A 27,060-nucleotide genomic window follows, 5' to 3' on the forward strand; every position below is an offset into this window, starting at 1 on the left:
GCATCAATGTACTCAAGATGCAAATGTGTCAGCAAAAATATGGGCTGATAAAGCATTCCTAGGCTGCACGGACAAATTGTAGACAATGCAATTTAATCTTGAAGATGATAATTTGATTGTAAGGCATTCAATGATTTAATAAAAATGCAACACGCTATGGTGAAAACAGACTGTCTCTGTCATCACAATTTGAGGGCAAAGCTGTGAGGTCACAGGTGTAATGTTATCATTGAAGTCTGCTTTCCACTTCCTTATGGTACCCCTCTATGAATTGACTAGATTGATCCACATACAAATAAGGTTTGTCCTCAAAGGGCTTCCGTCAATACATTGACTTCTTTTATGGGGGCCATCAAACAACCATTATGGGTGTCACAGGGGGCGTCCCCTCGGGGAGATTGCCGCTAGTGAGGGATGGGTGGGGTGGGGCTGCTGTCTCGTGCCGGAGGCCCTGTAAACTGGGTGATCTGTTAAAATGTGTCAGCGAATCTAATGACAATAAACACCTTATTTACACTTATTTAATTTTTGGTTTGTTGGTTCAAGATTGCTTTCATTGATTTAATTCACCTTTTGATTGCAACACAATAATTAATAAATGAAATTGCGCAATTGTAGTCAAAACTTGAAATAAAACTCAGAGAACAAATGAATTACCTTTATATTGAATCATATGTTTATATTTTACTAAACCCCCAATAATAGAGTGCACATCAGAAAAATACCAGTTTATTTCTATTACCGTTAATATTTATATTTTAAAAGAGGAAGAAAAGAATGCGCTATGGATGTGACAAAAGAGGATGGGTACATTTTATGTTATTGAACATGAAATAGTTACTGTATTATAATTTTAATTTAGGAATATGGATTGTTATGGATGTGGCAATTCACTTATCGGGCTACGGAAAACTATCCTTAAAAAACATCGAGACCTCACAAGGGTGCTTTAACCACCAAATATCTGACATCTGATTAAAAAGTAGATTTTTTCTTCTTGAGGTTGACATGGAATTGTCCACATAAGAAAGAATACATGTACTTATGAATGCATAAACAACCAAACAAACAAATAATTGTGATCCATCATAAAAGGGTTTAAATGACCGATAGCATATTGGTGTATTTAATTGCATGCTATGAAAGAATAGATTTTTTTTAAAGCACAAAAGATTAAAGGACATATATAAATATAAATGTTGTTCTCCCTATGATGGTATTTTTGTCTAGCTTGAAGAACAAAGGGAGGCAAACAAACAAGACATGAAGCGCAGAAGTAAATGATCGAGCTTAAATGTGTGGCTCTATGTGCAATTATCCTCTCCTGGCATACAACAGGCATAACCCATTATGAAAACTGTTGAGTTCATATTTCTTTTCAAGTAGATGGAACGCCTCTGAGATCTCAAGGCCCTTCGAAAAACAAACAAATACATGATCCTGTCACACCCACATCACTGTTCTGTTGTCAAACATACAGGGCTTCCTATTGCACAATTTTAATATTCATGTCTGCTCTCCCACGGCTAATTAATATGCACTATTTTAAGTCTAATTGTTCAAGAAAACTCTGTTTTATGTTGCTGCAATGGTAATTACAAATGATCGACGCATAAAATTTGCATATATTTTCCAGGGTGAGAGAATATCGGATCATTGTGCCACAGAGAATTGCTTTAAGTTCGGAAGTTAATTTCATTATCTCCGCCTCCCTATTTAAGACTGCACTCTACAATAATTGAAAAACAGAATAAAAGATTATCTTTTACTCGGTGACGGGCTTTAATGGCACGTGATGGAATGTTAGAGAGACAAGAGAGTGAAACAATTAGTAGTGTTTTAGTGTAGCAACCATCTAGAAAGGTACAAGATACAGTATTGATACAGAATCATAATGACTGGAACAGGTTATTAATGCAGTCTGAGGAGAATCGGATCCTGGATTCAGGATAATTATAGTTTAATATAAACATAAATTAGATTTTCTATTGCTGTGACATTTGAAATTACATTCAATCGCAACATTTTCTTTCAAATTTGAATTCTGTAATGAAATTGTAATGTGTTAAACATGCCATGGGTCTTATACCTTCAACACAAGCTTTTTGTGGCACACCTTGTTGTTATGGCTCCATCTCTGCTGTGTTTCCAAATAAAAAAAGGAAGAAAAAACTGGTGCTTTGTTGTCAGGCTCTTCACACACATACCACATATTCATGCCGACGTGTTTAAGCATTTTTCTGCCAGCATAAGCATGCGGCGTCGTCACCCCAAACTGACTTTTTCAGTTTTTAACAGTTAGCATGTTGCCTAGTCTGCTATGTTACGCCTCTGAGTGCCACACCCCGAAATGATTTGTGTTTTTGAGACATGTCTTCAAATAACCTTTTTACATTGGGTGAAAACTCAGGTTTAATGGAGGCTGAGAGTTTGTGTGAGAACAAAAACCCATTATTTGCGCGACTGATTCAGTTCATATCAGGTTTGGGGTGACTGACTAAAATTGCTTCATCTTAGTAGGTGAGTAAGAGTGTGGGATTCTTAGGCACAGGCACAGAAATCAAGCATTTGTTCTTTGATACAAATAGAATGTAGGTAAACAAAAACCTCTTATTGTAAATTATGCACAAAAGCAAATCTAAAAAGGGGCTAAATCAGACTGTTTTACACATTTTTATTACCATATAATTATAAATTATACGAATATAACTATATTTTTTTATTTAATAAATATATTTATAAATATTAATATTAATTATAAAAAATATTTAACAGCTTGATTTCTACATTCACACTATACCATGTAACAACTACCCATTCACAATACTGTACGGTATATCTTTACTGTAAATAACACCACATACCATAAAGGACCATGTTGTAAAAGTTAAAGTGTATGTGCTAATGTACACATTATAAAGAACATGTATATCCAAACAGCACTGAAGACAGCTCACATGTGTCCATAGAAACCTCACCATAAGGGTCATTGATCTCACGCTGACCACACAACTGTGGAACTTCACCAGCTAATTGCGTCTTTGTCAGAGCTGCCAATAGCGTGAAGTGGGACATCACTGAACCTATGGGAATAGGACACTAACAAAGTCAATATAACTTTCCTTCTGCTTACGCTCATCCAATTGTATCCTCTACAGGTGACTCATGAAACTCGATCATGAATACATCTGGATCTAGCCTACTTCAAAAAACAGCTGAGGCATTATGGAATTATTGTTCCCTTTTACTTTTTTACATCTAGTTACAAAAATAAATGAAATGGTATTATGCATGGAACATCCAGAACGTTGACTGTTTGTGTTTCTCTGTGTTTAAATAGGTCTATTGATATAAATCTAAAGACATGTAGACTGTAGCGCAGACTGAGAATAAAGCTATGTGGAGTGTGATTTGCAATGCATCTCCATTGTAACAGCTTCATAAATTATCTTAATTAAGAATACCACCTGGAGCTCTATCCTATTGATCAGCCAGACAGCACTTCATCAAATCCTAGGTTGGCCAGTCAAAAAAGCAACATGCAACCTAATTCAATGGCATTTTTTTGTTTAATCACATCAGCAAGAGAATTTCTGCGTTTTATGAAGTTTCTTGTTTTTTCAACATTGCCGTGTTTTGTATTTTTAATTCTCCATCTTTTTGATGACTTGTTACTCTTCATGTTGTGCCAATAGGCTGCGGTTTTTAAAGGAGATATCCTTTCAGGGAATGGCGTGTATAAATATTTTGCCATTGATGAATACGTTAGGCCCCAGACGATTCCACTCTTCTTCTTTGATAGTTGACTACCAGGCCCCATATGATGTCAAGTGGCAGGACTTGGGACCCAAGGCGAAATATCTACACACTTGAGCGGGATGAATCTCAGTCCCAGTGATGCCCTCTATGTTCAATTTTGCATCACTGTTTACTTTTTATACCATATATTCTGTCCATGGAGTGCACACGCGTTTTGTTTGAGGTCATGCCACAATGACAGTCGGAGTTAAAGCAGTTGCATTTACTTTGTGTTTAAAACTTCTCAGATAAAGTTTTGGGAACATGTTTTGGACATGAGTAAGAGATTTTCATGATAATAAACTTAATCACTTTGGATGCACGAATATAGCATGTTTTTTTTATATACAAAACCTTTAACATACGTTTAACTTGAAACTACATTCAAAGAAGCTTTTCAAACAAACTTAAACTCTGTAGCGATTTTCTTAACATTCATTGCTCCATGATAGTTTGCATATTTTGACAGCACCATGGGCTTTTGCCTTACTGCACAAATTAAAAAGATTGTTTATCCTGTTAAACAGGAAAGGAAGTTGGGGCAGTTCCTTAAAAAAACAGCAAGACCCCCAGTATGCCTCACATCTAGCCAGAAATGTTCACGTTCTAATTGCTTAATGTTTAATGCATACACACAAAAATGACTCATTGGGTGTGCACAATACTGAAGAACTTCTCATGTGTTTTCTTGCTTTTCTTACATTGATTTACCTTTTCCACAATAGCTGTCAAGAACTTTTTCACTGTTTTTGAAAAATATTTCAGACCCAAACATCAAACAAAGGTTTCCCCACATACAGTATATCATATATATACAGAGAGAGAGTGCTGGCATGAGCTGAATTATCAAACTTATGTCTTGGTTTCCTTGATAGATAATGATCTCTTGAAACAGTGTGGTGGTATGATTTTTTTTCAACATTTTTTTTTGTGTTTCAGTAACAGTACAGAGATAAAAGCGGGTTCCAGGCTCAGGCACCACTACACATCTGACTGAGGCAGGTGTTAGATATGCTGATGACTGGCGGAGACTAAAGACAATACAAATTTGAAGTGAAAACGCTACTGGCACGCCTCCTCTGTTCTTAACACACGAAGCCCCCATGACAATCAATTATTCATCCTATTGTACATGCCTGTATGTGTGAGTCTGCGAGAGAAACGTACACACACACTACACCGTTGGCTCGTGAGCCGGGAGTGCGTTCGCCTTACGAAGGGCGCAAGTGTGTTCGAACGTATCAAAGCGCACACACCTGCGCACACACATATTGTGGCTGTTAGCCCTATTTCACAGAAGGAAGGTGCCTGTTTAGCAGTGAGCTCTGCGTTTGTTCCATGCAGGCTTGCCAAGTTGTGCGCAAAGCCCCGCACTAGTGTTCTTTTAATGATGGGATCAGGGGGGAGATTTGGTGGCTAAAGTGCAGCTTCAGTTATTTGAGAAAAGAGAAAGGAAGATAGCGGGGTGGGTCGTGCATGCGTGTGGGGGGGTTCGAGATTCTGTGCGCTGGGGTGCTTTTCAAAGAAACGCAGGCTCGAAGCCATTGGGAGACTCCTTTGACTTTAATCTTTTCACGCGCCTTTGAAAATTATAGCCGAGGACTGTGCCTTGCTTCATTAAGAGATGTGTTTCGTTCCTTCTTGTGTAGTTTCAGCCAGGAATTTTGCACTTGGTTCTTATTTCGCTCCCCCTCGCCCCAACCCGCACGCACACGCACACACATTCTTATTAAAGTGCACCTCATGTCGAAGGCCACTCACTCTTGAAGTGGTGCATGCAAATAAACACGCTCCTACTAATCGGCCTGTGTTTCAGTTTCCTATCAGGCTGACCTCTGACCTGTAGATGTAAATCTAAAAAAGTGTGTTTTTTGTTAACCTATCATAGCGTGCTGGGGTCATTTGTATTTCAGGGCAGTGCATGTTAGAATTTGCAATGACTGACAATTCCAAACCCATCATGAATTGTGAGTGCGCTAGCTATCAAAGTACCCTGTTTGAGACTAATAATGTACAACCAGTCTGCACTGAGATCAGCTCCCACAAGCTGAAAGAATGAATTATCCTCGTACTGACACCAATAAAAGAAAAGCCATGTGCCCCCGGGACAGTGTTTGCCTTTTAAAAGTGCACCAGTGGCAGTCCTAGTTTACTTTGTGCCCTAGGCAAGATGACCAAAGAAATATACAATTGTTGTAAGTAAGCAATAAGGTAAGAGAGTCTGTGCTATGTGTCGAGCCTAACAACATGAATGATTTATTCACAATTAAGCACTAGCTATGAGTTCCTTATTGCTTTTATAAAATGGTTACTGCACAACACAGATAGTCAAGCTAAAAAAATGCATCAACTTTTATTACGTAAAATAACTAAAAGTTTTCCTTCTGCTGGAAAAATAGTCCTGATCAACTGTGAATAGCAACAGAATGTTACGTTTATGTTGCTAAGGGTGGTTGATAGGGTGCTTCGCAGTCTTACACCAAGGCGGTTTCTTAATTCCAAGAACGCAAAAAACGAACTTGTGTCCTTGCAAGTTCAGACTCGGAAGTTGTGAGGACGAGAGGACACAGACAGTTATATTAGAAATGGAACAGCAGAGTATTTGATGTCTCACTCAGTCAAATACATGCAGTCCTAGTTCATAATATGTATTCATGTCACTTTCGGTTTAAATTAAGTTGAATGAAATATGTCAAACAAAACTAATATTAAATATGTAATTCTGGCAACATGACTGCTCTGATTTTGTTAAGAATTAATAGAAAGAAGCTTGTACAATTGAAAATATAATAACAAGCAAATAATTAAGTCAAAAGTAAAGTTACTCCAGTAGGCAGCGCTCCGGTATAACATTAAATCAAAAATATAAAGGAAAACTTAACTTTGCCATCAGTTAAAACAAATAATAGATTTATAAGACCAATGCCTGTTACACAAATACACAATACACAAAATTGATTATATCTTGCTACAAAGACATCAGACCCAGCCGTGATATTCAGAGACCCATGCCGGGGTGGGTACATAGCTTGCATTTCCGAAATCCTCAGAACAAAATTTGAAATAGAAGCAATCTTTATAATCCAACTGCGGATTTGAACTTTAAACACATACATTCTCGCCTAAACAACTCTTAAAAGTATATTTCGTGACAAATAACCGTAATATTATAAGCATTTAGTTGTTTTACTGCTCCATTGTCATTGGTGAGCGATGCATGTTGGGAAATACAGCGTCATAGGTTCACACAAGTCACAAGATAAAAGGGGCGAATCAAGGTCACATCCATTCTTGTCTAATGGTGAACTTTGAATTGGAATACTTGGGCTGCTACTGATGACGTTTCACAAGTCCACAAGAACACAAGTACAGACAAGAAAGCTTATTGAGAAACAGCAAGAATCATTAGGTGCCGTCATAACCATTGATACTAACACTAGATGCCTCATTCGAGGGCTCCAGGCTCTTAGATGTGTCCCCCATTTTGGTGCAGTCCACTGATATCACTCACAGTTTGGAAAAGGAATAATCTTTTGCTGTTGGCACGTGTTAGTTTAGCTAATATAATGTTTGAGTTTACACAACAATAAATTTGTTTTCATAATCACACATCTAACATCATAGTTGCAACACGACAGTCAGTTTGCTCTTGAGTGTTAACGCAAGAGCTTTCAGGGTTGCCAGATCTGAGTAACTAAATCAATCATCACAAGCTTAATGTCCCCAATCCAAAAAACAGGATTGACAGGTAAAAAACAAATTCCTTCCACTCTTAACCTGCGGAAAAAAAACAACCAACAGCAACAGTTAAAAGTATCCCAATTGCATGGGAAAACTGCTTACTTGGCAACACAGCAAGCAGCATGGCCAAATGTAAACGACAATTGCATCCAAGGTATAGCGGCCGATAGAAATAGCTGCTAATACGGCTTATTAAAAGTTTTGAGCAAACAATGGTGAGTAAAAGACTGCACTAGTTTGACCTGTGGAAATTGATGATTCCCGAAACAGAGAAAAACCTCAAATGAGTTCTCTTTCAAATCCTAATCATTTCTCTCAGTGACATTAAATGGAGAGCAAATTAAAGTCTTAAATATTTCTCTTGAGGGAAAAAGATGCAGGAATCTCTCAAATATCTCCATTTGTGAGAAGAAGATAATTTTCTACAGATTCAAAATCTATATTATTAAATAGGCTATTTCAGAAAATCCTCAAACATTTCTCATAAAATTTAGCCAAATCCAGATAGGTTCACCTATAGGCATACAGTATTTTTTAGCTGCATACTCTTGCTGCATACAAGATCTCGTTTGTCTTTATTTTCATCAGTCATAAAAATTATAGACCAAGTTGTATACAGCCAATTAACATAATTGAAAACTCCAATAAAAAAACAATTTTGCACTGGGCTTCAGGAAAAACATCGTTACCTACAATCTCATGCAAGCTTATATCAAACATACCACTAATCTTTTGTTGGTTGCTGCATTCAAAATCTTCTTGCACTTGTAGTCACCACTAAGGCCCCCATTAGCATCTCCCAAAACAACAACAATGCTAACAAGGTGCTGTTTTGAACTGTTTTAAGAGGACGCAATGCTGACTGCTGAGAAACAGTGTATGTGAAGCGAGAGAGATGTCTCACCTTGCTACAATCCGAGCCCCAGAGCTCAGAATAAGTGGTGACAGAAGCAAGGCGGGCAGGAGAGCGATCCCTCGCAAGGGATTTTTCTCTTCTCTGTAGCTATCTGAGACACTTGTCGCAGGTTTGCCAGCCAGACTCCCCCTTAAAATGTGAAAGACAAAAGGGAGAAAATATTCTGCTGGCAGGCGTATCGGAACAGAAAGCAGCGCTTATAAAACAGACACTATTGTCGAAAAAAGACTCAACTGTTCTTTTCATTTTAGGCACATTTTGTGCAAAGATGTATTGCATTTCTCTTTTTGCATTCGTTGTACTATTTACATTGTACACATTTATATGAATTAGCCATCTCGCAAAACAGTTAGGAATGTCTGAAAGGAATCAGGTTGTTTCAACAAAAACCAACTTGGACATAATATTTTTCAGTGCCTTTGTTTTGTTTCAAAATGCATACCAGTATCGTTTTTCTTTTGACACATTAATGGATTTGAATGTAAATATCTGGACTACTGTACGATGTTGCGATCAACTCTTTCATTAAACATGAACGCACCTAATGTGACAGAGTTCAAATCAAGAAGAAACCAATAAAAAATATTTGATTTAATCTGATTTACTCATTACTAAATTGATGTGGTGACTAATTGATGTGTCAAACTGATAACCCCACAAAGGAGACATCAATGAAATAATTTCTAAATTACTCTGTCATATTTGCAGAGTCTAAGGGCTGGCCTTACAAAACTCAAAGCAAACACACAAATATATAAGAAATAAAAAGAAAAGAAGAGTCTCCAATGTGTTTAGATTCAACAAAGAAAGGAGTGGGACATCTCTTTGATCCATCAATCCCTAAGCAAAACTCAGCTTGGGAGTTTGGATACAGTGACAAATTCACACATAAATAATGCTTTATAAACATGGATGGAATTCTTCACAAGTAGAGATTTTCTTTTTTGAGTGGTGCCACCAATTACAGCAGTGTAAAGGTAGGATGGAAATATGTTGATTTATGTTTTAATATGGGGTTTTATTTTCTCATCTTTCCATTTTCATTTTAACTTGGAGTTAGGGAAATCCAAATATGGAAAATGTCCAAATTCTGAAAGAGTGCTTTCAGAAAAATGTCTGTACCTAAAGGGGATCCATATAGCCTTCAAATTATTTAACATAAATATGTATGAGATTTGATTTAATCATATTTTCAGAAAGGAGAATACACTTTAAGGTGTAATTCGTATGGCAAGAGTTCGACGTTATCAATAAATGAGCAAATCTAGAACTAGACATTTGTTCATTATCCATTTGTCTGTTTATATGGCCTCTGTCAGGGGAGCGCTTTTCTTAAATTTGATATTCTCTCTGAAAACTGTCTGGAACTCTAACTCAAGGTCAGGCCATTTGAATATAGTACTGTCATTAAACTGCTGCCTCTCGACATGGACATCCCAAACCTATGAGGCGTTTTGTCTCCTGTGCTGATTTTTATTAAAGATCAAAATTGGAGGTTTGTGGCTTTTGGGCCTTGTCTTGTAATAGTTTAGGCAGCTCAATGCTAACCAAAAATCAATGACTTGTATGCAATATATTGAATACAATTTGCTTTCACGCTAGTGACTTAAAGTTTAGGGATGGGGTAGGGAGGGGCTTCAGTATTTATTTTTCTAATAACCGTATATGCTTTTGCATGCTTCACATTGTATGATACAAATAAGCCACCTTGTAAAATAGTTGAACTGGCCACCATGACAGATGTGTGTCAAATTCTTAATGTTCAATGCAATCATTTTTGTGCTTGCAGTTGGCAAGATTTTGGGGTTTACAGTGATGGTGGTACATTCAATATAATATACCATATTAAAAATTCTATTAGTCTATATAGCATAACACTCTAGGTCCCACTAGGGTCCTCATTAATTCATGTCAAAGATTTTTAGGGGATTCGTTCTAGATTTTTTTTCATCCATTGATGGTAAATTTTTATTTCTTGCTACACATTATGAAATAAAATCTTGGACGATTTCAGATCAGGCCTGCAGGGTAGTTTGGTAGAATGAAAAGCCCAAGGGTTTTCGGAAGGTATATTACTTTAAAAGAGTCAACAAATTTTGCCAACAAATGTGATGTTCATTAACACAACTAATAAATAATTATGTCAATAATTGCTAAATGTAGTTAATAGCATCTGTACATGAAGACATGTGAGACATTTGTTTGAGATGGAATGTTTATGTGTTATATAGGGGGTTGCAGTAGACAGAAAGCTGCTCCAGTAATGAGTCCTTTTATAAGCTTTAATTTGTGGGCCTCCCCTAGGGCAGAATTATAGAAGGATGCTTCCTCTGACCCCCCCTCTTTTTCTTTCTTTCTTTTTCTCTCTGTCTGTCTTCCTCTTTTCTCCTCCACTCATTGATTAAGGCCATTTTTATTTTTAGTCTATAATAATGTATTCTGTTGTATTTACTATTAGACATGAGAATTTATTTTCATTTTCTTATCAATAATTGTTTTTATGATGTCCTGCATCCCTTTAGAAATAACAATATATTGATTGTATAATTCTGTGTTCATGAAATTATGGATTTGTGCTGTATAAATATTCCAATGCAAATGTGTAAAATAAAATGGTGTATTGTATACTGTATACTGCCATCGATGTACTTTGCTTAACTGAAGGGAAAACATCTAAGATTTTACCTATTGGCAGCGCATTATCAATTCTAGCTACATTTTAGTGGAAACAAAATGTTCAAATAGTTAAAATATATATATATTCTGTCCCATTTGCCAGATTTGGCACATGATAAAAATGATCCATGCAAGAGGATAATGTTGACTGACAGCTCTTCGTGGACAGAAATAGCACCAAGTCACATTTTGTTACCTACACCAGTTCAAAGAACTAATGTTTCATAGCTTGATGTGCCCATGGCGTTTGATGTTCCTGCATAGCAGTTTGATCCTGTTAAAATTGAGGAAATGCATTAAGAACACACAGGAAGATACTTGGAAGAATGTCAGATCTCATGCCCCATTGACTCCCATAGGATTTATTTTCCCAACTATGTCAGTAAATGGGGAATGTCATCTGACGTTCTTCCAAATATCTTTTTGATTTGGAACAAAGAGGTTTAGTGAAGGAACTTTCATTTTTGGGTGACGTATCCCTTTAAAACCTGCCCCAAACACTTATTTCTGTCTAAACAAGTTTAAATAAAACTATATTCAGAGTTTCAAAGTATTGATTTCTTGTAACACTGTACTGTGAGAATGGAATATAAAGCAAAAAAATGCTCCTAAGAGGCAAATCACTAAAACATTTTGGTTTCTTTTTGTGTTTAAGTATATCAGATTGAAGAACTGCTGCATTAAATTGCTAATATTGAAAATGCAGGGCATGTAAAGAAAATAATTTGATTAAAGAATTTCTGCAAAATTCAACAAGCTTACATTCAATTTTTCTTTTCTTTAAAAAATGACACTGATATTTACTTTAAACTATTTTGTGTAATATTGCAACCGTAATTTTTTTAAGTACTTCTGCAATACTACAAAATTCTGTGAATAAATCACATTAAATTACCTAAATTATTTAAACACGTCACATTAACTTAAAAAACCAAGAACAAAATACTTATTTGAGCATTGGAGTTAACATCTTAATCTGTTTTAACTTCATGTAGTCAAAATAATTAAGTAAACATCCTTTATACAAGTTTAAGTGGGTTGAACATGATCAAATTAAGTTTAATTCACTAAATAATTTGTGCATTTAGAATTCCGAGATATTTTCTATAGTTTTAACTTAAAGGGGTCAAATGACACGGCTAAAACGAATATTATTGTTTATTTTAGATGCAACATTTGCAGATCACACGAAGAAACAACATGCACTACAAACACACGACAAACTCAACTCTAGTTAGTCCGTAACAAAGTCTTTCACAATGAAGATATACTCCCAGGCTGTAATGGTTGGAATTGCCCCACTTTTTAACAAAAGCTTTCGAGCACAGCCGACCTTGATCTCTACCAGGTTCATGAAGCAATCATCTATGAAATGCCCTGTACACACTTGAATATTCGGATTGTACTGTTTTGGAACAGTATTGTAAATGAAATGTAACCATTCGTTTTTAGTTCTCTTATCTTTTGGAAGGGCAAATAAAGAGGCTTTTTGTTAGCAACAAAACACACAGAGACTCCACAACATGGCTGCGGCGGCGACGATACAATGAGCTTTTCCAGAACGCCCACCTTCCTTGCGTACAGATTTGGGCGGTCTAGTCAAGTCACACAACAAAATGACGTAGATTCGTGGGAGTGGGGTTACACGAGGCGTTTCAGGCAGGTCTGGGGGAGCACTCGCTTTTAGATAGAATGCATGGTTTGTTCCGACACTTGAATTTTTTACTTTTACATGCATGGACAACTTGTTACACACCAAAGACACAGATAAACACGAATTCACTCCATTTGATGACTTGAATTTTGGTAAAAAAAAAACAAGAACGATTGTATTAAGTCAAATTAACTTGATTAATTTCATTTCACTTCTTTATTCTGTTTATCACATGTTTCCAACAACTCTCTCTCTCACTCTCCCCTACAGACATTCTCTCTCTGCAACAAGTATACGGTGATGGATCCAGGAGTAAAGAGAGTACAATTTGTAAGTAAAAAATATTGGTTTGCCTCATTGCCTCTGGTTATATCGCCCATTCTGGGTTCTTTTTTTCTCCTCTCTTCCCCCCCCCATATCTTTTCATGTTTGGACGTCACAGCACACACTTGAGAAATTCTAGTGTGCTTAGCTCCAGGCACCCACTGTCTCCATACTTACATAACTTTCTGATGTGTTTTACAGGCTTATGGGGCAACATTTCGGAATGTGCCAAAGTGTTCAGAAGTGTGTGGATAGAAGCTTGAAGTTAATACTTATGTACGTTTTGTTCAAAATTAATAGAAAATACATTCATTGAATAAATATTATTATGTTCTAATTAAAGATCTTTTTTATATACAATAAAAATAAAAAAATACTATTATAATTATTAGTAGTATTTGTAATATGTGTTGTTCTTGTACTCAATTCACTTACCTATACTCAATTCACCCACCAAATAATTTGTGAAAAATCAATGCAGATGTACACATTTAAAAAAAAATGTTTTTAAATTAAATAAATTAATACATTTTTTAAGAAATCGTCAGTTTAACTAAGATGTGAAATAGACAACATATGAATGACTGATAACTTGCAACCAGTCAATGGGAGAGAAAAGCCTAAGCGTTTCCGTCTATTATCACCTATTATTTCATCTGCGGGTGCGGCTCTGCACTGACTTTTCTTCAAATTCCACATTTCCTCTCCATCAATCAAAACATTGAGACAGCCTGCAGACTGGGAACCAGGGCGAACAATATGTTTTGACCTTAAGTACCGCCTCCCAGCTTGCCTTTTGGCACTCGCTCCACCCACCCACCTTTCTCCAGTCAGAGCAGCCTCAAAATCAATAGTAGAGTGACACAATACAAATGAGCAACAACCACACATGCATCACACACACGCAGAATGAGCATCTGGAGCACATAGGGTACCATTTGAGACACGCTTATTCCAATTCAGAATACCATTTAGAACAGATAGCATGTGAGTTAGGTCGCAGCAAGTCCAGTTTAAGACTACAGATGGGCCTGTTGCATAAACTTAGCCACTATGTTAAAATTGCGTCTAAACAGCTTTTCTCAAAGATTTTTCACATTTCAATAAGCCAAAGCTACCTTTTTACGTAACTGATTTAAAGAGGTTATGGCCAGTCTTGAAGAAAAAAATTAGATGACTAACATCTAAGACTAGTCTAAGCAGTTTATGCAACTGGCCCCTTGTCCAATGAAGCAGCTGTGCTTTAAATATTCTCACCCTGTGTTGCTCTCTGTGCCTCAGCGGTCACTTCTGACTATTGTTTACTCAAAAGCGCTTTATTAGTCCGGCCTTGGGGGAGCAAGCGCAGTCCCCCGCTCCCGGCGCACTCTATCTGCTGGGGCAAAATTGCGTTAATTTACCCAGCGAGAATATTAACCACATTATATCAAATAACTGCCACCGACAATTCGCTACCCAGTGCCGTGACTTAATTTTAATAGATTTTCTTTCTTTCTTTATTCACACGTTGATTTGGTTTCCTCTGGATGTTTATTAAAAGCATTACACAAAGAAATATATAAATGTATTATTGTATTATTACGGCAAATGTGCGTTGTTATTAAATGAATAAACAAATGTATTCATTGTTAAATGGATAAAACAAATGTGTGTTTAAATGAATAAACACTGCATATGCCTTGACAATTTTGATTTATATGTTTGAAAAGGTTTTAGCATAGCCTATCTCTAAAAAACAGCCATTTGCATTTTGCACTAAAATGGTAAATAATTCATGTTCATTCACATAAAGTGGATTAAATACATAACCCCAAAAAGCAGCCCTGAAAAAATTCTCAATACTTTTATCCTGTTTTGAACATTTTATCCATCTGTCTCTGCATTTTGAAATCATAATAACAATATTTGTATTATTTTGCATGTGTAAGTGTGCACACATATAGACCCTTACCTAATACATGAAGGAAAAATACTAATTTGAGAAGAAAAGTGTTGTTTCTTGCACAGGCACAACAAACATATAGCACATATACTGTATGCCATATACATTATATTCTCAGACTCACATACACAAACACAGTCCCAGACCATGCTTCTACTCTTATGTCCCCTTATGCCCTCTGGGCGAGTAGAGGAGGGGGGTCGCGAGACTTTAGTGTAATCACTCATTCAGGGTCTGGTGTGGGTAGCATACATTAGATTGGCTGCACTGAAGCACTCTCTCTGCCTCTCTCTCTTTCCCCACTGGTGGGATGCCTCCCAACATTCCCCTTCAAAGTCATCTTTTACTACAACTGCCAGAGGATGACAGGGGGACAAGGCCTTTGTTTCTCTCTTCTTTAAGCATGAGTCTGAGGCAAGCACAGTTGCCTGCAGTTAGGACAAATGGGGATCATCATGAGCTACGCATTTTATCTGATTCTGACATATTGAAATATTTTATTTGGAGGGGTTAACAATAAGTGTTTTCCATGATGGTTTAGAATTGTTAGTATAAAACATAATACTTACAAATTTCAAGTAAAAACAATGCCTAACAATAATAAAACAATAATATAATAATTATATTTTTCCAGAAAAGTGATTAAAAAAGATTCAATCATACAACCCCAGTATTTACAAAAATCAGATCATCTATCCTTTAATAAAATAACAAGCATGATAATTTTGAGAAAGTGGTTTATGCTGTTGACACAGAGGTTTTTTAAACAACAAATTATTATAAATTATTTTGCATTTATGCATTTGGCTTTCATTACACTTTTATTCTATACTTTACATTCAATTTTAATATTAGTAATAAATTATAATAAAATAGAAATGTAATTTTATGGAATTTTACTATTTTATTTTACAGAATTTGGTAAAAATATTATGTGCAAATGATTTACTAATGTATGGGTTTGTTTAACGTCAATTTAATATGTTAATGTTAAATCACATTTTTGTCTGGTGCCCCACCTGTCATAATGTTACTGCTTTTCAGAGGAATGGATTTTTTACAGTATATTATGTATATACAGCCATGGGGGAAAAAAGGGAGACCATTCCAAGTTTTCATTTAATCACCATTTCTAGCTGTATTGACTAGCTGTAATATTACTATTAGTTCAGAGAATGAAACAAAACTTATAGTTTTACCTAAGAACATACCTATAAATAGTAAATTCAGAAAAAAATGTCATAATTCTGAAATAGTCTCTCCTTTTTTTGCGGCTGTATATAAAAGCATGACTATCAGATTGACTATCAAACTGACAAGAACAATATTATAGTAAGAATTATACAATCAATCCATATTCAGATTCTCCTACTTTACTGCCCATAACTGTGTAAAAATATTCCAAGAACTTCTAAAATAATGATGAAAACATCCATACATGTCAACTTCCAACTCAAAATATGATGAACCTAGCCTATAGTACTAAAATAGTCTTATGAATGTTGATTTGACATCACATTTACTAATATGCTGAGAGAAGTCAGCTGAATGTCGCAAAGGGGGAAGCAAAAGCAGGGAAGTGAGCAGTTGTGGGGCCCATCTTTTGCCATTAGCTTTAGCTGTTCTCTGAGAGCTGTCAACAGAAGGCGCGTTGAGCTGCCAAGGCTCTCTCTGACTGCTCGCTCGCCCGCAGCACGCCCCAAGCTCCTCTTTGACACAAAGTGCTCATTTCTCTTCTGTTCCCTTCATTCTTGTGTTCCACTAAAACAGAGAGGGGCTGCCTCTCATTCAGTGTCACCGAGTGTGTGACACAGAGGGTGTGTGTGTGTGCGCGTGCATGTGTTTACTGGGTTGGCATCAATAAGAGGGCTTTAGTGTATCATGTGAAGTAAATCGTTGATCGCTTTATGTGTTCCTGGGGGGTTTTGAGAGATTTGAGCATCCTCAGTGTGAACAGGATCATGTACTGCATAATAAATTGTGTGCTGTTTTCCAAACAACTTAAACGACAATACCCTGAGTTTTCCTTAAGGTGGCACTAGGTTGCAAATACAAATTACATTTGACCTTTATTACACTTGACCCCATTTAAAATTAATGATAGAAGATGTTGTTTTTGTCCTTTATGTGCTGAGATGATTTTTCTATAAAATAACAGAGTGCCTATGTAAATGTATTTGTTATTCTTCATGCCGGCCACTGTCCTGTGAGCCCTGACATGTCTGGCTGACTGCCACGGGGTCAACCAACTCAAGTGGAATTTAAAGGGGGCCATTTGAACTTAATCGGTTTTGACTGGCATGTGTTATATGCCTCAATGCACAATTGATTGATCGCTTGTTTGCTAAATCACTGCTGGTTTCTCCTGTTTGGCAGGCTGGTGACACAAGTGTGGTCACTTTAGCCCCGAGAGGGTATGTGAAAGAGAAAAAGAGAGCGAAAGAGAGAAGTAACAGATGAATGTAAAAAAGGTCAAAGAAACAATTAGAAAGCAATCAAAATTTCAAAGATTTTTGAGGAAAGATGCAATTGGAATCAGATTCCAAGTGTGTACTAAAGATAAATAAAATCCACTAATTGACTTTTCTAGATTAAAACATTTATAAAGATTATTAGAACATATATAGTATAAAAACATTCCTGTTGATGGAGCTTACCATCTAATCAATACTGTTGAGTATCTACATTTGCTTTGCCCCTCCTTTATAGCCTGTCTCTCAGATGGCTTTTTACAGATATGATGACGGGAGGGAGGTGCTGAGAGGTGACCTCTAAGGACAAACGCTATACAGTTAACCACAGAGACTTCTCTATATGACACATTTCTTTTTATCTTCCATCGAGTGAGATGAACTCTTCAGCACCAGATCTTTATGTGTGTTAGGTTACTGGGAGGCACCAATCATTTTGTGCTACATTCTGTGGTTTTAAAATGTTTGATTTAGACCCCCCAAAATATGAATGATATATGTACTGTTTTATTTGCTTATATCAAAGTCAGCACAGTCCAATAAAGGAAACATTGCTATGGCAACTTTAGTCTATTCATCCATAAAATGTCACTCTTGTGACATTCTCGCCCTAGATTGGAGGAATCCGTCACAGTCCTTCAACACGCAGGAGCCAATGATATAAGACATCATGGACATTGAAACTCACATAGTGTGTTCTAGGATGGTGAGGCTTGAATTCTTGTTATGGCAAAAGAAATTATGTTTAATTCGCAGCCCTATTTTAGCCTACACATAAAAATGCAATGTTTGAACTTAAATGGTTTTAACTCATGAATGCTTTGGAATACAGACCTGTTGGTCTCATTTGAAAGAAGACACTTGGAAGATTATTTCTGGTAATTATTTAAATTATTTATTTTTATATATATTTTATACAATATGATATGTATTTTCTGAAAATCTGCTAAATTATTTAATGTGAATGTAACGGATGCAGGAAGGGACCTATCTGAGTCTCAACCAAGAGGTACCCATGTGATGTCACAGCTACCCCTAACAAAATGCTATAGACAGTTTCAAAGCAAATACATAAACACACGTTCAGACTTTTGTGGCCTAAACCTAACTTCCGGTACACATCCGCAAAGAATTGAGACCCTGTAGATTATTTACGATATCAAGCAAAAGAAACAATAAGTAAAAAGCAAAAGTACTAGCCATTATTGTTTTGGGTGACCAGTAAAATAACCGTTATTTGGCTAAACTTAAATGCTACAAAGTTACACAACCCATTCAGCAGATTGTTTATTTAAAACAGTTATTATACAATAAAATATAAAAAATGAAACACAGACCGGAAGTTAACTTCGGGGCAAGCACGTGCATCCGAGGAAACCGTCTCTATAGGGCCCCATTTTGCAGCTCATGTTTACATTCCCTGTTGAAACTGTTAAGATCATTAAATTGAAACCACCAACTGCACAAATTTCATGTCAACTTTAAAGTCAGTATTATTGTAATCTGTAGCTTAGTCTGTAACCATAGGAGTATAGAAATTGTCAATCACATAAACATGTTGATGTGCCCTGCGATGGGTTGGCACTCCATCCAGGGTGTATCCTGCCTTGATGCCCGATGACTCCTGAGATAGGCACAGGCTCCCCGTGACCCGAGGTAGTTCGGATAAGCGGTAGAAAATGGAATGGAATGGAATAAACATGTTGAAAAGATTTACTGTACCTGCAAAAGAGATCTGCTAAAGTATAAAAACAGAAAATAATTCTTATGACCGATTACAAAATCATATAGTTCTGCAAAAGCACACACAAATTCACTTACAGATCACGTTTCACTTATTCTATTCTTTCTCTTTTTCTTTAATCTCTGGGTATTTCTATTTGCCTTGGGAAGCTATTTCGGGTAAACAGTGTCTAAGTTGATTTGAGAGATTCACTTCTCGCCCTGAAAATTAGTTCAAACATGTTGATCTTGTATTGATTTGCGCTCCCCTGGACAACTGCATAGCCGGTAGTCTGAAACATACAGGAGCTGCACACAGCGCAGTAGCGTCATTCATATCACGAGGTTAATTGTCTAATTAAATCGATTAAACAAGCATATGAATTGGTGTTCACATCCTACTCCTTGGCTAATAGTCCTCTGCAGGCTGTCTCAGGAGGAAGAAAGAGCTGATCTAATCCAAAGATGAATAGCAAGGCTGGTATCCTATAAAGTGTGAATCATCTTGCAAAGCTAAGATGAAAATGGACCCCCAGGATTTTAGGAAATGAGATCATAGAGCAACATGTAAGGTACCTGTATTGATTAGATCTTAACGGACCTTGTTTTCGTTTGCACAGGTCTGCAATAGCTGTGCTTCTTTGCGATGTCATTTGTGTCCTAAATCTGCTATTTGTCCGTTAAGGATCTGTAATGAACTTGCAAGCACCGCTGGATGGTCTATCCATTAGAGACTGTGGGGTTTAGATGAATCACCTTTTCAGACCTGCCCTCCCCTACAGAGCAGCCGGGGAGATCCATCAAACTCAGCACAGGAGGAGAGTCACTGATCAGAACAGACACAAGATGGGAGACCATAAAGCTGAACTTGGAGAACAATGCACAAGATGTTTTTTAGGATTCAAAGGGTGTGAGACCGGTCTTGTAGGCAAGGTTTTTGGAAAGTAATGCATTGAACTGCAGGAGAAACGTTTGTTAGACAACAAATTCCTGTAGATCCATTGTCTGTGTATTAGAAAGTATGGCTTTAGTTGAATATCAACGTAAAACCCATGACAGAGAGCTGAAGTGATGTTCTATTTGTAAAGAAAATGTATTGTCACAATGGAAACACTAAGAGTCATTTATGCATTTACACTACTCTCATCAAGCAGTCTCTAAGCCATTGATGTTTATATCTACAGTTTGTGCTGCAGGTTGCTAAGCAACAATAATGACAGTGACCTTTTGAAATATCACTGGGATATGCTCCCCTTGGTTTGAAGACCATGAGAACTGGAACTCAGGCAGATGAACTGACGTATCTGATTCTTTGGTGATACATTACTAAATACTAAATGTCCATGCATCCAAATGTCACAAACAACAAACAATGAGCCGTGTTGCATCAGCACACTATGTTTGGGGAAATACTAATGTGACTTTTATGTCAGATCCAGCCAATAAATGTTCATTGTGTATGCAAAATGATTTGTACTATCATTGTATCAAAGTACATTTATGGCTTTTTATTCCCTTGAACTGTAAACCTTTTGATTTGCTTGAAGGAAAGCTGCATCACAGTCGAAAAGAAATAAAAGCAGTGATAGGTATATTCCCCCGGGAATGCTTCAAGAGGATGTTAACCTCCTTTATATTTCACAACACATTGTAATATTGTCCCAACGGTAGATCTTATTGTTATTCTCCAGCACAGGTATATCTGGTAGCAACAACTGTATACATTTACATGACTGTTTGCTTTTTTTGTCTCTGGAGGGCCTTATACCGAAATCATACATAAAAACGAGCATTATTACCAGGTTGTTCAGGCATGCTTGTGAAAAAAGACAAATATGTAAACACAGGGCATGAATTAGATCACACAGGTAGATTTTTTCCATGTCTGAGATATTATTGATACTGTTTACTAAAAAGGGCATGTCTGTGTATGGTTATTAGATCATTTGTTTTTTGCCAAGCGACTTACTGAAAATCTGAGCTTTTAGAGGCAAGTGGGGCAAAGGGGTGATTAGCTCAAAACCCGAAATCTAGGCGACTGTGTTCTTAACCATTTATGCGAATAGCAAACTTGTGTTTCTCTTTTCCTCTTGGAGAAATCCAGTGACATGCAGCCTCTCTTGTATATCTCTATTCATAATTGATGACCTGAGCCCAGACTAACACTTCAGCCCACTACACATGTAATACAGATTCAATTCATGTCTGGGATCCAACACCACATCTGAAGTGGAATACTGAAAACACTGAGCGAAATCTGTGTGACTTTGTGTGACTGTGATATAGGTTCTATAAAGGTGAGCTCTGTACAGGTAAATAGATTTAGTGCCATTCCTAAGTTAAATCCACAAGAAGTGCAGTTTGCTGAACGTCTAATTCGTTTTTTTTTCCAATGACAATCAAACCAAGTTAGCATCGTGTTAACACTGACAAGCTAGCCTCAAAACCTTTGCTGACATTCAAGACGTCCAGCAGAGCACAAGACAGCTTTATTTTGAAAGGACAGGAGATGTGGTCCACTGCGTATTGATAAGTCCCCCGGCTCTGGGAAAAGTTCGGCAAGGACAGACCTCTTACCCTCTGTTCCCATAGCAACAAAAGCCTTGTCATCCCTAGCCGAGTAGATGTCACTGTCCTTCTCTAACTCCATAATGGGTTTGACCTCTGATCTCTGTCTTGCACTGCTCAGTGGACGTGACACACTCCTTATGTGTGAAAACACAGGCTTAGCCCAGTGCATCGTCCACCACATCTACAAGAAGGGTTAAAACAGCACTGTTTAGTACTGAATTCCATGGATATCGACTGAATTATTCAATCATTTAAACAAACCTTGCTGTATGATAATAAGGGTGTACTCAGTATCAGTATTGCCCAACTACCAAAATAAATTACAATGCAATTATAAATTGCTATTATAAAAGTTTGTGTTAACCAACATAGACTAAGAAAAATTGTAATATTCTGGCATCTATAGTGGCAGACAAAAAAACATTATTGTTTTTACAATGTTTATGTAAAAAAAAGGGTTTCATGTTATTTACACCATGTAAATGAGCCGTCTGTTTTTTGTTATTTTACTTTTTTTTTTACTGCATTTCAAATATACATGAATATTCAGTAAAATTTTATTGTATGCACTCAGAAAAAGAGGAGAATCATTCAATTCTCAGGTGCATAGAGCAAAATATTGTCTAAGAAGTAGCCAAAATCAAGACCAAAACAACAATACTTTGATTTTACATAGATAAACAAAGTGGGTCTGTTTTTAAGACACTTTCACCTTTTTGACTTTGTTCATCTGGAATATGTAAAATAAAAGTAATATAGACTTTTTATTCCCTTTGCATGATTTCAGTGTTCGGTCAATAGTGGCAACTTCGTAAAAAATAAAATTGTAACTTTACATAAAACATATTTTTACAAAGCATGATAAATTAGATTGCTGCGTGGTCCCATAACAATTATAAGTGTTCTTGTCATTTTGTTACGTGGTAACAGGACAGAACATTTCAGCTTATTTGAGTTACTAAAATATCACATTATCTTGAAATAACTATGTAATTAAAAGTCACAAATAGGCTGTCAGCTTTAGGGTGTCAGCATAGGTCTTACTCCCATAGAAACTAAATAGTTTGATTACATATAAAACTGGTAAGTCCTGTCATTGATGAAGGGAACTGTTGGGAATTTCATAGCCGCTATGGAACCAGTTAAGGTCAAGAGTGCTATTAAGATATATTAATGTTTCTATTGGCAGGGAATGAGCCAGACCAATTTTTGAACTGCACAGTTGAACACAGGGAGCTCAGGGAGATTAGTGCTTGTTGAGGGCACTCAGTCTACTAAGTTATGTAACACAGCTGTGCGCTTGCTTGCTCCGGATGTGCCCTTCCTTTTTCAGGTGGGCACTTTATTCTCTAAAAACAAAAACTTTTCTTTTATTTGCATTGATTGATAGCAAAATATATTTTAGATTAGTTGTTTATCTATTAAATGTCCAGATGTAAAAATGGCACAAACAGTGTACAGTAGTTTACCTGTGTGTCAGGATATTAAAGACCTTGGTGAGAAATAAATGTCTCTCTCACAACCAGACAGAAAATGACCTATATTCATATACTGTATATGACTGTGAATGTGACAGTGAAACAGACAGAGAATATGTGCTTGTGTTGGATATTGACTAAGATGAAGGTCCTTTCTGAACACATTGAGAAAAATGGCTTTAGATGCGGTGGACAGCCTCCTCACATCTGTTAGTCTATGTCTCTCTTTTATTATATTTGACTTAAGCCTCTCTGATGCATCATTTAATGAATTCCTGTGTGTGTGTGTGTGTGTGTGTGTGTGTGTGTGTGTGTGTTTCTCTACCAAACGCTGGGATTCACCTTTGAGGCACAGAACTACGCATGCATATCGATCTCGTATTGTTTCCCTCAACCCGACAGCTTCTACTTACTGTGAAGTGCTCTCTGAAAACCTCCCCAAGTGATCTGTAGTGTGATTACATGAATGTGTATGAGTATGGAGGAATTGGGTTAAGACCTGTAGTATTACGGCTACTTTTAACTGTGTAAGGACATTTTTATATCATACTTATAACTCATAGGCTACTATTTTATATATATATACATAAATGCAGATTTTTTTGTGAGTGTTTTGGGTTATAGGATATACAGCTTATACAATATAACACATATCACAACGTGTGTGTGAGAGAGAGAGAGAGAGAGAGAGAGAGAAGGGTGAAAAAATAAATAAATAAAAGTTATCGAATATATTTATTGTTGCTTTAAACGTAGTAACCACGAAACAACAAAAATTAGGCATAAATCTTGACTCTAGAGAATCTAGGGAGATTTTTATCAGGACGAAACGCTTATACTTACTTTTATCAAAGTATTATAGCACCATCTAGCGATTTTTTTGTTAAATAGCATCGCAAGATTTTACATCTTGCAGTTAAAATGGCAGGCGATAGAAAGCGTCATCTGTGGTCAATTTAACATCACTGATACACTTCGTAAAAGCAACTGAATTAAATTATAGGTAAGACACGAAGTTAAAGAGTTCTCTAAACCTCTTTGTTTCTTAATCCCCACTGACGTCACTGATAATATGGGGGACGTTTTCACTCACACTTGTTTTTTCTTTTTTCGACGTTAGGTAATTGAAAGAAAGTAACACAGGAAAGAACAAGAAACACTGACCCTAAGTATTGACTTGACTCACTTTTGTGTGTTTTGATTTTTTCTACAATATTATTTTCAAGATAAAAAGATTACAAGAATAACCAATAACTTACCCACTGCGATGTAAAAACATTTTTAAATGCTGTGAATCCACTAAATAATTATTCAGTAAGTGTAAAATGTGTGAATGCACTTTATTATTATTCTCTTTTTGAGAAAAAAACTCTTAACTGACAGTAAACTTTAGCTGCTGCTTTTAAAAAGCTTATGGATTATAATACTTCGCATCGTTTTGGACCGCAAAGCTGGAGGAAGACAGTGTCAAAATATAGTCAATGAGACAAGACAAAGAGACTGGGCTACTTTTTGAATATTTTCTAGTGCTGCACATGGACAAGAGAGACAGACGTCTCAGTTGTCTGCTGTCAGTCTGGTTCCATTAACTGGCTGTTCAGTTCAGAATGTGCACACTACACAGATTTAATAAAAAAAATGTAATTTATACATTTTACAGGGGTAATACAAATGTTGAATTTGGTTGCGAGTTAGCTACAGAGCTGTGTGTATGTGCAACTAAATTCTATATAGGGGGCCATTTGGTTTACCGTACAGCTATGAGCACCTCTCACTCTTATACACCTCTCTTTGCAAGTCTCTTTGTGGGCTCTTTTATAAGTTTTACAAATAAATTTGTCAGATATCTACTTGTTTTGTAGATGCATACTTTGAAAAAATCTTTAAATTAGCTTGTAGGAGGCAAAGCAAGAAAGGGGATAAACACATGTATAAATGAAAAAGGAGGTGGCAGATTTTAAACCAATTTGCCGTCAGCAAGCATGGAGAACATGCACCTTTCATTTTTTAATCAGTATCTTTCATCCCACCTGCTAGAAAACAATCTGTGATCAGGGAAAAAATAACCAAAGGAGGAAAGAGGGGCTCTAATGCTATGTGACAAAAGTGCTACTTTGACACACGGTTCTTCTCTTCTTGTTAAGGTGCTAAATGCAACTGATAAGATAGAATAAGAAAAGAGAAGCGGAGCGGAGCGGAGAGGGCTGTCGTCTTTTAAGTGCTGAAAGAGGTGTCAGGTTGAAACACAAGCTACTTGCCTCATTCTGTCTTTTCCATTGTTTTTCCCAATAATGTGAATATTGATGTTCAGATGTGGAGACGGTCTCTGTGTATTACTTTAGTGCAAAATATTAGATGTTTTCTCTGCTGTGTAGGTGCAATACAGAGCAATTAGACTAATTACAGAATAAGTATGATATATGATATTTTATAATAACTGAGACAATCAATAAGGTATGGAGGGGCTTATGACAGATGAACATTTGTCTTTATTACTTGAAATGGTTTAATTCCTTCCAATAGGAGTCGCATCGTTTTAAATTAGGTTGGAATCACAGATTTTTTTGTAATAAAAAATAAATACAGAGCATTAATGAATTTGAAAAGGGTGATATACTGAGTAGCTGCAAGATTTGAGCTCTGTTTGATAATTCCTTAACAAAATTGCATCTGTAGTTAAGTGATTTTGACTTAAAACAGCAGCAACAACTAATAAACATGAACAAAATCTATTTTTAATGATGAACATTTCACTATTGTTCAGTCCAAAACAGATATTTTATGAAACCCCTAATTAAAGTCCTGTAAGAAACTTCATATGAGAAAAAAATATCTGGTAGCAGTAAATCTGGTTTAATATATTAATGCATTTTTCTGTCAATACATTCAAGGTACACATTTTATTGGTTTGAATGTTCCTGGGAACTGAACCCACAACCTTGGAGTTGCAAGCACCATACCTAACCTGCACGAACACTAGATATATAGAGAATATAAAATAAATAAAATAATAGAGATTGACAAAACAGTTAAGATGAAATAAATAGTTAAAATACATCAAGACATGGTTATATTCTTTGATTCAATACTCTTCCTTTCTTCCTTCGACATTCCTTTCATTTCAAAATAAAAACATTTGCAGTTTTCACTCAGCACAAGTTTATTTTTACATCTAAAAAAGCATTTTAAAACCAGCATCCATCTATCCATGTCAGAGCGGCAGAATGTATACGTGTGCTAAAGAGAGATGGAAAGACACTGAGAGGGTGCGAGTATGTTCGCTTTGGATTCCGAGGTGCAAATGTATCAAAAAAGGAGGACTAGTGGAATCAGCAGTACATAGCGGAGATTGTTGTGGCAGCCTCGGAAAATGAGATCACTTGAGTGCTTTCTCAAACATTTCTACCCGCCACCATCCCTGTGTCATCTGCCTCCATCTGCGCCTCATGACCTACATAGAGACACTTCTGGTTGATGCTTACATTTGAGGCATTGTCCTGTGCTGTACACCTACTGTAATCGAGACAGCATAAGAGACGGATGGGCTGAGCTGCGCATTCTGTAGCAACTGCAAGCTCTCGAGGAGATATAATATAGAAGGAATAAATCTGAAATAATCAAGTTCAAAACATATTGTAAAACGGCAAAAAAGTTATAACAATCCACACTCAATGAGGCACAAAACGCTCTTACTTTTAAATCCCTTATAATCAACAACTAAGTTCAAGTCATTTGCAAAAAAGCCCTTGTTTACCTTTTCTATTTTG

This window comes from Triplophysa dalaica, chromosome 2 (assembly GCF_015846415.1).
Source record: "Triplophysa dalaica isolate WHDGS20190420 chromosome 2, ASM1584641v1, whole genome shotgun sequence".
Lineage (NCBI taxonomy): Eukaryota > Metazoa > Chordata > Actinopteri > Cypriniformes > Nemacheilidae > Triplophysa > Triplophysa dalaica.